At 35.2% G+C, this 11903-nt stretch overlaps 2 pseudogenes; one reads left to right on the top strand and one right to left on the bottom strand.

Annotated features, from left to right (window-relative positions):
• The window catches only part of LOC107690230 (NACHT, LRR and PYD domains-containing protein 3-like), a 71067-nt pseudogene extending 69354 nt beyond the window's left edge, over positions 1–1713 (top strand).
• A 9053-nt stretch (positions 1714–10766) lies between these two features.
• On the bottom strand, positions 10767–11603 carry LOC107690231 (GTPase IMAP family member 8-like; annotated as a pseudogene).
• Positions 11604–11903: the final 300 nt, after the last annotated feature.

Genomic DNA, 11903 nt, shown 5'->3' with positions numbered 1-11903 from the left:
TAATGTGTTTTTTGAACATTAAAGCATGTCAACATATTCTGTTACACCAAATACACAAAATAATGATCTTTAAAATAGCATCATATGACCCCTTTAAGTAACAGTTCCATCACACAAATAAAAACTAAATTATAATGAGTAATATCAACAGAGCAGAAAAATTAAGATGATTGTGTTTTACCAAGTTAACAGTGCATCATCTTTTACAGCATACCTGGTGCCTCGAGGTAAAAGGAGAAGGGCATCCAACATTCTCACACTCAGCATTAGCGACCAAAACTCACCACATTTTTTGATGCCTTGTGTAAAGATCACTACATAATCTGAAGCCCCGTGTGAGGCTCTAGATAAACTAGATGTTTATCTTCACTTCTTTTGAAAATAAAATCAATAATTTCTTTAATATATTTCCACAGTCCCTTTTAATGAGACTAAATGAAACTGCAGAAGATAAAATACAGACTACACAGGTCACTGTGTGATAGTGACATTTGATTGCCAAACTAATGTCATGTGGACTGTTCCTGTGTGTTTGTAGATTGTCTGGCTGTATGGTGACAGAGGAAGGCAGTCGTTATATATCTTCAGCTCTGAGTTTAAACCCTTCACATCTGATAGAGCTGGATCTGAGCTACAATCACCCAGGAGAATCAGGAGTCAAGCTGCTTTCTGATACACTAAACAATCCAAACTGCTTACTGGACAAACTCAAGTATGTCACACTGCTGTGCGTGTAATCGTTTCTATGGCCAATATTTGTTCTTATCCATATTTTTTTATCTTTGTGTCTGGATTGTGCCATATATTTTATTATTAATCTTCCCCCATTATAACTAGTATGGATCATGGAGGAGAATTCAGGATTACCGCAGGACTACGCAAATGTACGTTCACACACACTCATATACGCCCACGCGCACACACACACACACACATTGATTGTATATTTGTGATTGCTGTTGTTATAAATGTCTCTCTTCTTGTGTTCAGATGCCTGTGATCTTACACTTGATCCAAACACAGCAAATACTCATCTCATTCTCTCTGAGGAGAACAGAAAGGTGACACGAGTGGTAGTGAATCAGTCATATGCTGATAATCCAGACAGATTTGATGTGCGTCCTCAGGTTCTGTGTAGAGAGAGTCTGTCTGGGCGCTGTTACTGGGAGGCTGAATGGAGTGGATATGCTGGAATATCAATGACATATAAGGGAATCAGCAGGAAAGGTTGGAGTCGTGACTGTGAGTTTGGATATGATACAAATTCCTGGAGTCTGATCTGCTCTGATGACACATTCATTGCTTTTCATAGTTATAAGCTAAACGTCATACGTGTCCCTTCAGAGTCCTCTAATAGAATAGGAGTGTATGTGGACATGTCGGCTGGCACTCTGTCCTTCTACAGCGTCTCTGACACAAACACACTCACACACTTACACACATTCAACAACACATTCACAGAGTCTCTTTATGCTGGATTTGGGTTTGGGTTTTATCATTTGAACTCCTCAGTATCTCTATATCAGATTGAAAAGTCTGTCAACAGAGACAGAAACCTTTTACACACAGCTGAATAAAAATACTCTCACTTTATATTGCTTTAATAATTGCATATACACTAAAGTATGTGTGAAGTCCTGTTGACCTTCACACAAAAACAGATTTCTATCAGATTATTACTTCAACATTTAAAGCAAAATTGTACTGATAAAGGGAACAAAAAAGGAACATGCTTTTTGTAAAACACTGTTGTAGTTGTTGGAAGAGAATTAATCTAACTAAAGTCAAGGGTCAGCTATCACCATAATGGTGACTTCAAATTAAACATTTTCAGTAAAACAACAGACTAGCATTAAATCTCGCTTAATTTTCAATAAGAACTTTTGGAGAGAAGCTGTTAGAATGAATGTATTACCACGGCTCTTATTCCTTTTCCAGACCCTTCCATTGTCCCCTCTGGTATCCATGTTCTCTCGTCTAGATAAGCTGATTTCTAGATTCATCTGGCAAGGGAGGCGTCCCAGAGTCAGGTACAAAACATTGCAGCTACGTAAATCTCAAGGAGGCTGGGCGTTGCCAAACTTGAAGAACTATTGGATAGCATCACAGTTGCGAGCCACGGTAGTTTGGTTGTCCGACACTGTGGGGAATAGGTGGTTAGAAATTGAAAAATGTAATTCCAATCCTCACTCACTAGCAGCTTTTCCATTTAATGAAGAAAAGAAGATAAGTATGTATAAACTGGGAAAATGGTGGCTTTCTTTGTTAACAAATATAACACAGATAAAGAACTTCCCTAGTGAAAAAATTGTATACTTAAGTACACTTTATTCGTATGTACTTTAGTATAACTAAATATATTTGTGGCACAATATAAATTGGTATACTTAAAGTCTGCTAAATTGGAACAACTAATTTTGTACCAAATGGATTTTAGTTGTGCAAAAGCAGTGCTTAAGTTCAACTAAAGTTGTATTAAATATACTTGTTTGTGAGCAGACAGTGATGAGGAACAAGGGAATGAGCTGCTATCTGCTCACTTTGAGCGATTTTACTGGCTTTTTACTGGAAGAAGAGACTTCAGAGTAAGTCACATCATCTGTCTGCTCCTAAACATCAGTGCAAACGTTTAACACACAGAACAGATATATCTCTCACTGTAATGTGTGAAATAATAAAGAAGCTTTTAGCAAATTACATTTTAGAACTGAATTGAACTGAATGGTTTGTTTGACTCACATTGTCTCTCGCAGCAGCAGGAGTGGACATGTTGATCGTCTCATACTCTCCTTTATCTTCATTCTCATCTTTGACCTTCAGACAACAAACAGTTAAAACTGCATGATTCACACTTTATTGAGCTTTAAAGACAGAAATCAAATCTAAATCACTGGTATTACTGAACTCACCGCCGATTCACCAGTCCCTCTTTTATTACCTGAAAACAATGTGCCTCATGAAATATGAATATTTAAGATAAAACACACATGAAAAACACTAAATTTTAACAATGCTAACGATGCTCAGATTTCAAAAGAAGCAAGATTTGGTAGAATCTTTAAAATGAATGATAGAAATGATTGTTGTTTGATTTGATAACTCTGTGAGGAATAATCTTCTGTTTCTCAGAGTCACATAATCTATGTTTCTATGATGCATACAATCTGAACATGAGATCTTACAGTGAGATCTGAACTGTTTTTAATTGTTAGAAAGGAGAAAATCTGTTTTTCTCACCAGCTCTTTTTCTCCAGATCAGCCAGAGAAGAGCAGCAATGAAAGCAGCGAACGCAGCAGCAGAAACCACTGTCACTAAAAAAGAGGAAGTCATCCATAGTGAAAAAAAAGAGAAAAAAAAAAAGAGTATAATTAGGTACAATTTATTTGTATGTACTTTAGTGTGAATAATTATATTTGTGGCACTATAAATTGGTATACTTAAAGTCTGCTAAATTGGAACAACTAATTTTGTACCAAATGGATTTTAGTTGTGCAAAAGCAGTGCTTAAGTTCAACTAAAGTTGTATTAAATATACTTGTTTGTGCTAAAGTGGAACTATTCCAAGTATACTTAAGTGCACTTTAAATATCCACTCTTTTATTTAATTTTTGAAATGCAGAATTCATTCAGCATAAACTTCAAATGTATTTTGGTGACATTACAATTGCAATTCAGTTACACTGTAAGAGTGTTGAACATACATTAATATTATACTAATGACACAACTGAGGTCATACTATCCCTTACTTTTAGTGACTTTAAAATGCATTGCAATGGCATTCCAAGTAAACTTGAAGTGTGCTAATGGCACAATTAGTGTGTGCTTCTAATGCAATAAATTAACCTTTGTAAATAATGGCACAGCTTAGGAAATTGCCATTTACTAACACCCCCAGCATACCAGTCAACTCAATTATCCAGAGAACATCAGTGGAACATTGGCTGAAGAAAACACTGCGGACTGGATTCGAACCTGGGTCTCTACCACACAAGTGCACTCGCTTTACCAGATGCGCCACCAGAGCAGAGATAAACTGCGGTTACTTTGTAGTCTTTCTATACTGTTACAAATACTACTATAAGTAAACTGTGTTGAGCGTTACCTGGCAGTGGTTCATCCTGTAACCTTTCTGAAGTTCAAACCTCTCAGATATAGAGAGATCTGCTGCACTGCGGCCTGCATTAGTATACTTGGTTCCTCTTTGTGTTGCATGCTTACTACTCTCGCAATACAGACATATACATACATGGCACACGTTGATGCAGATGATATTAGTCCTCATCATTCAGTTGCTCTAAGAGCTCTGAAGCAGTCAGGAGCAGGAGAGAGAAAGAAAGAGGTGGAAATACTAATATAAGAAAACATTTTTTTTTTCCATCAATGACAGCACAAATTATATGGACTTAAAGACTGCGAATCGCCGAAAAGTCTTAATATTGGCGCAGTAAGCGGTGCGTGGAAATAAACGTGAAACGGCCTATATAGAACACGAAAGTGCGTTTAACTTGAAGTTGTTAAAGTCAGCGGACACAACATTAAAATATCATCTGCAGAATGTTTTGCTTCCCATTTACCTGACATGATCTGTCATTAACGCTGCAGGAAACGATTGGATAAACCGGCATAACATTAATTTTATTCTTGTACATGCACTAAAACACAGACAGTTCTTTTAGTTGGTGGAAGAATGTGAACGTACTGCTTATGTTTCAGTGCGTGCGGAAGGAATAAAACCATCCGTAACATCTCTGCCCATTGTCTCTGCACGCTTCAACTCTCAATGCACTGCACAAATGTTAATGTAAAATGCAATTAAATGTTTTGGCGGTTTGATGGTCTCACAGTACGCTGCGGATTTATATGTAACGTATCAATTGAAATTATTTTAATACATTTTGTTACTTTTCTTGTAGTTAACGTCTTTGAATTTACTTGACATTTTAACTTTTTGTGTAGTTTTGAGGGCTGGTCAGGATAATTTTAATAATTTGTTTAACAATTCATAATATTTTGACAGCCCAAAGAGCTGCAGTCCACATTTCCAAGTGCAACATTGTCGTTGTCCATACGGGACATTAAAGAACCATTAATGGAAAAAAGTGGGTTGGTACAGGTATATTGGAGTGTATTGGGAATATACTAAAATAATAAACCTTCTGATCAAGTTCGTGAATTTCTTTCACCATTTCAAATCCATGACTATATGTTGTTTACATATCTTTACTTTTGTAACTACTTTCTATAAGTGACCAAGGACCACAAAACCAGTCATTCTTTGAATTGAATGAATTAGCTTTCCATTGATGTATGGTTTATTAGGATAGGACAATATTTGGCCAAGATACAACTATTTGAAAATCTGGAATCTGAGTGTGCAAAAAAATCTAAATATTGAGAAAATTGCCTTTAAAGTTGTCCAAATGAAGTCCTTAGCAATGTATATTACTAATCAAAATTAAGTTTATACGGTGGGTACGGAAAGTATTCAGACCCCCTTCAATTTTTCACTCTTTGTTATATTGCAGCCATTTGCTAAAATCATTTTTTTTTTTTTCCTCATTAATGTACACACAGCACCCCATATTGACAGAAAAACACAGAATCGTTGACATTTTTGCAGATTTATTAAAAAAGAAAAACTGAAATATCACATGGTCCTAAGTATTCAGACCCTTTGCTCCGTATTTAGTAGAAGCACCCTTTTGATCTAATACAGCCATGAGTCTTTTTGGGAAAGATGCAACAAGTTTTTCACACCTGGATTTGGGGATCCTCTGCCATTCCTCCTTGCAGATCCTCTCCAGTTCTGTCAGGTTGGACGGTAAACGTTGGTGGACAGCCATTTTTAGGTCTCTCCAGAGATGCTCAATTGGGTTTAAGTCAGGGCTCTGGCTGGGCCATTCAAGAACAGTCACAGAGTTGTTAAGCCACTCCTTCGTTATTTTAGCTGTGTGCTTAGGGTCATTGTCTTGTTGGAAGGTCAATATAACAAAGAGTGAAAAATTGAAGGGGGTCTGAATACTTTCCGTACCCACTGTATATATTCACGGTAGGAAATTTACAAAATATCATCTTTACTTAATATCCTAATGATTTTTGGTATAAAAGAAAAAATCGATAATTTTGACCCATACAATGTATTTTTGGCTATTGCAAATAAACCCATGCTACTTAAGACCATGCAAAATTGTGAAAAGCACTATTTGAAGTGTGGTTAAATTATTTAAAAGGTAAAGTTCATAACTATACAAAGTACTGCATCGTTATGAATTATGATTATTATTATTTGCAACTCAAAACATTTATTTTTATCTATACTATTTTTATACTCAAGTATAACTCGAGTATACAAGTATACATTTAATCATAACAGGTCAACAGAGGATTCAACTAAGATAAATTACTGAAGTATACATACTGTATGTATATATATATATATATATATATATATAGTGGCCATGAATTAAGAATTAATTCCCTCGTTTTAATTAAAAGGTCCCCCTCGGCAGGTCCCCAATCAGCCTAGGCCCATATGCACGTGTATACCCTGCATATTCAGAAGCTACGCCCCTGGAGTGACATATTAGTCACCTTTAGAATTTAGTTTCATGTTTTTTTACTTTCAATTTCTCAAGCAATTTTTGTTTGTTCCCCACACTCAAGGTTACATTCAAAATGATTTTTTTTTTTTACCCTTGTTTTTATAATATTTCACCCCAAAAAATATGTTTTTGTTTTTTTGCTGTTTTATTTTATTATTGTCTTCATGCTGATTTCTGTCATTGCAGTTATAAATATAACTGCTGAAAGGATGCAACGTAAGTTGAGTTTCTGAAATTGATGTTTTAGACTCAGCTTCTACCAATAATAGTCCAAAGAGCAGTGCAATAAGATTTGCATTAGCAGATATTTGATATATGAATATGCTTTTGGTTAGGTGCACTGATTATTGCTTATGGTTATGTGCACTTACTTTTGTTTGCTAATAATATTGTAAAATGTGATTGAAATCACAGTTTACCTTTATATGGTAAATAAAACACTGTGATTTTAGAGTCAGACCTTTGGAGGATGATTTCAAAATCTTCTTAAGCAGATCGAGAACATTACAGCTCAAGTGCTTCCTTTGGATGCAAGTCTTCAAGAGAAAAATAATCAAATCTGTGTTGGTTACATAATGATTGACATGGCAGTATGGGCCCTGACATTTATATGTACAATAACTATTTTTCTAATCAATAAATTAGACTGTGAAAAACATTTTGAATATGGTCTTCAACACTTCAGAGAAGATTTTAGAGTCATCAGCAGCAGCAGCAAACCCAACTAAACTAGCTTCATATGGAAACGTGTTAAAAGACGACGTGAAACTCATTTCTACATTAGTAAAGTAAACAAACATAAATGACAAGGTCAGTTTTACTCTTGCTGCTCTAGGTAAGTGCAGACACAATTATTATTAATGATGAAACTCAGTTTATATAGTATTCATTAAGTAAGATCTGGGGGTTCAAACTTTCTGGCACGCAAAGTCAATCACACGTGACTGGACAGGAAGTGAGGCTTCGGCTGTGTCCTGCATACTGTCTTGAGTAGGTACGTTTTTGAATAAGTAATTACTTTGCAAACCGAAAAAGAGTATGTTCTCTATAGTATGAATGTGTGTAGAATTAATGTGATCTGGATGTACTACATTTGCCATGTTGTCATTGTCACGTGACCTACCAGTGTCAGTTGCATCACGTCACTGCCATTCATAAATCCTCTCCCGTGGCCTCATGGGATAGTAAAGTATCCATCATATGCACACTTCAGAATCACGCAGGAAATAGTAGGTCATCCAGGTACTTTTTCCCTAGCTCTTTTATGACTACTGTGAATTAATGTGAATACTGTACTATACTTCTTTTGTCACATACTGTTTTTTGCCCTATTTAATTCTTCAGTTTCCCTTTACTGGTTTTTGTATCATACAGTCCTGGAGTGTCGATCACTGAGATGTTTCGACAATCCACTGTCTTCTGACGTTTCTTGCATTTCTCAGTTACAGATTCAAAAGAAAATTCTTCCTTAAATGCCTTTCGTCCCAGTATAGTGTTTCCTGTTGCACTTTTTCCAGTGCCAGTTTTACCCACCATCACAATCCTGAGATCTGACATGATTAAAAAAATATAAAAGGACAGATGTAAAGATTTATGCATTATAGACTCTAGACTGTCTCTAGATAATGAGCTAATTTTATGAAAATCTGACCAACAGCACAGGATCTCCATTTCTTGAATTATTCAAGAAACAAAAACCGTATCTGTGGAATTCAGATTTTTTTTTCTTTTTTTATTTACATAGTAGAAGGACACGGTCATTAATATTTACACAACAATTTTTATCTAAAATTTATCTATAAAATAGATAATTAAATCTGTAACTGAAAGGACCAACTTTTCCATAAACATTTTTTTTCAATCTGGAAAATAGCTGGCTAGTGGACAATAATAATATCTGGAATTAAAATGACATATTTTACTAGAGTAAATCGGACATCTCTGCACTCAACAAGTTTTCTGTATCTGTGCTTTATGGACTTTGAAACCCATAGAGCACAAAAATAAGATCTTAAATTTCACTGTTACATCATATTTTACAAATAATTTATTACAAAAATAATTTGGTCTCATTCACTAATAATTGTGCAGATTATTCGTATTTATAAGCACATTCGTAAACATTCATACACAGGTTTCATGCACAAATTTGTGCATGTATGCTTAGTCAATGAGACCCAATGTATCAACAGTAGCATGATAACTCCCTTTCAAGGGAACTTCAACTGTGTCCTCTAGGGTTCGCTATGCTTCAAGTCTCAAGCAAGTCCAAGTCAATTTTTGTGAGAATCAAGCAAGTCAAGTCACGTCACTGCCATTCATAAATCCTCTCCCGTGGCCTCATGGGATAGTAAAGTATCCATCATATGCACACTTCAGAATCACGCAGGAAATAGTAGGTCATCCAGGTACTTTTTCCCTAGCTCTTTTATGACTACTGTGAATTAATGTGAATACTGTACTATACTTCTTTTGTCACATACTGTTTTTTGCCTACTATATAGTAGGGAAGTATGTGATGTAGCCTTTATTTGCCATTAATCACGTTACTCTGTGAAACCAATACACTCCCCGATGTGGGGGTTCACGGGATTGTGCAGCATGCTCAATAAGCACCTCGAAGTGAACACCGCTAAAAACCAAACCACTTTCATGGTGCCTAAAATCCAGAGTTGGCACAAACTAAACTGAAACTTACCTGATTAGCTAGCTAAACCAGCTTCATGGGATAGGCCCCGGTTTACAGAGCACATATTTGTCAAAATGCGGTTGTAAGTCCTGGAAATCTGTGTGTGTGAGTGTGGTTATATAATGTTGTCACACTAGTAAATAACTGAACTGTATGTTAACGTCACTGTATTAAACACTCATATACAGGGCTGTCAACCCGATTCTGCTGCTGTATGAATGAAGTATATTTGAGCTCCATTGTCTAGATTCCAGCTCTGCTCCCTCTGGACGTTCATCATCATGAGGTGAATTCCGGCATAATTTTACACTGTATTAAAAAAAGGAACGTGTGATAAGACATTATATATTTTTGAATGATTATTATATATTTATATTTTAGGCATATAAGCAGAAGCTTTAATATAAACTATTTACTCAAATAAAATTCAATGGAATTAATCCCTAAATGCATTTATGCAGTTAAATAGTTTCAGTGTCCACACAAACACACACATCTGTTACAGCTTTGAATATTAGCATGTCATAATTTATAGTTCACAAAACATGCAAATGCTTATACTGTATTCTCATGTTACTCAAAACATTTTTATTAATGTATAGTTTAATTGTAAGACTAATTTGTTAAAAGTTACTTCTATTAAATTGAACTGATACACATCTGATCAAAGTAAAATCACAGGCCATTTCGTCTTTGTACAGAATTGTTTGTACATGTTAATAATAAGGGGTAACATGAGATTGATAATTATATTGTCATATAATTGAATTATTATTAAAGACATGCTGTCAAGACTTCACTCACCATAACAATAATAAAACCACTATGCACTGAAAATCTGATATTAAGTTGCTTAGTTCAGTTCCACTCTAACTCCACCCCGTAGCCAATTCTAAAGATTTGATTGGTCACGTCGACCACAGTGCTGATTACCATGCTACAACTAATCGTAAGCTTAACCAATGAAATTGGCTTCAGGGCGGGATTTACACTAAAGTGATTTGGGGAAAAATTCACATTCAATTTCTGTAACATTTCTGTACCTGAATACTACTGTTACACCTACCTGAAAAAATGTAATAACTGTTAATTTCATTTGTATCTTTATTCTGTTGTATTCTTTTGTAATATTGCTTGTAATTTATTTGCTCTTATTGTTGTTACTGAGTGTTTACTTCCTAGATGGAATCAATTAAATTCAGAGTTTGAAATCAAGCTTCCTTGCACTGTGTAAGCTATTGTGCAACAAGATTATCTAGAGTTGTGCTTTCGAATTTCTGTTAGTATCTTCCAAATGATATAAATATGAATAAACTCTTAGTTATATAAACTGTAAAAACAGAAAGAGGTGAGATGATATTCATTTAAAACAATAATAATAATAAAATAAAAACAAAATAAATGTCTAAAATTTCCAACTCCTGACTCTATTTTCCTGTTTACTGATTTCCCCCCTCATTTTCAAAAACAACATTAAAGTCCTGATGTATGGAATTTCTCCTTTTTTCCCTTGATATGTTTAAATTTATCTGCAATAACTTTAGCACTTGATCCTCCTGTTAGAGCTGCTCCTCCTGCCATTAAAACTACAGGCAGAGCCACTCCTCCAGTAGCAGCAACTAATGCTGCACCTCCTGCAACTGCCACTCCTACACCTGCCACACTCGCTCCCACTAAAGCTGTATCTTCAACCTTTTTCATCATTATCTTTTTCTGAGCTTCCTTGTACATCTTATTTGTGTAATGCTCTCCTCCATTCTTTTTCACCATTATGTCTATTTTCTTGAACAGTTCAGTAACCTGTGCTGGATTTTTATCAATGTTATTAAAAATGTGATACCTGCCTCCACACTGTCTAACTAGCTCATTAATCTGCTTGTTTTTGGTGAGAAACTTTTCTATAGACATGTGTAACTGATCTCCTCTTGTGAACAGAATGATGGTGTAACGTGCAGCTTCTTCTCCAAAGTTATCCTGCATCCATTTCACTGTGTTTTTCTCCTCGTCTGTGAATTTCACATCCAGTCGGATGACCATCAGAAACGCATGAGGACCAGGAACAGACATTTCTACACATCTCACTATTTAATTCTTCAGTTTCCCTTTACTGGTTTTTGTATCATACAGTCCTGGAGTGTCGATCACTGAGATGTTTCGACAATCCACTGTCTTCTGACGTTTCTTGCATTTCTCAGTTACAGATTCAAAAGAAAATTCTTCCTTAAATGCCTTTCGTCCCAGTATAGTGTTTCCTGTTGCACTTTTTCCAGTGCCAGTTTTACCCACCATCACAATCCTGAGATCTGACATGATTAAAAAAATATAAAAGGACAGATGTAAAGATTTATGCATTATAGACTCTAGACTGTCTCTAGATAATGAGCTAATTTTATGAAAATCTGACCAACAGCACAGGATCTCCATTTCTTGAATTATTCAAGAAACAAAAACCGTATCTGTGGAATTCAGATTTTTTTTCTTTTTCTATTTACATAGTAGAAGGACATGGTCATTAATATTTACACAACAATTTTTATCTTAAATTTATCTATAAAATAGATAATTCAATCTGTAACTGAAAGGACCAACTTTTCCATAAACATTTTTTTT

This window comes from Sinocyclocheilus anshuiensis, unplaced genomic scaffold, assembly GCF_001515605.1.
Source record: "Sinocyclocheilus anshuiensis isolate Anshui unplaced genomic scaffold, SAMN03320099.WGS_v1.1 scaffold2564, whole genome shotgun sequence".
NCBI lineage: Eukaryota > Metazoa > Chordata > Actinopteri > Cypriniformes > Cyprinidae > Sinocyclocheilus > Sinocyclocheilus anshuiensis.
This window is presented reverse-complemented; position numbering and strand designations above follow the sequence as displayed.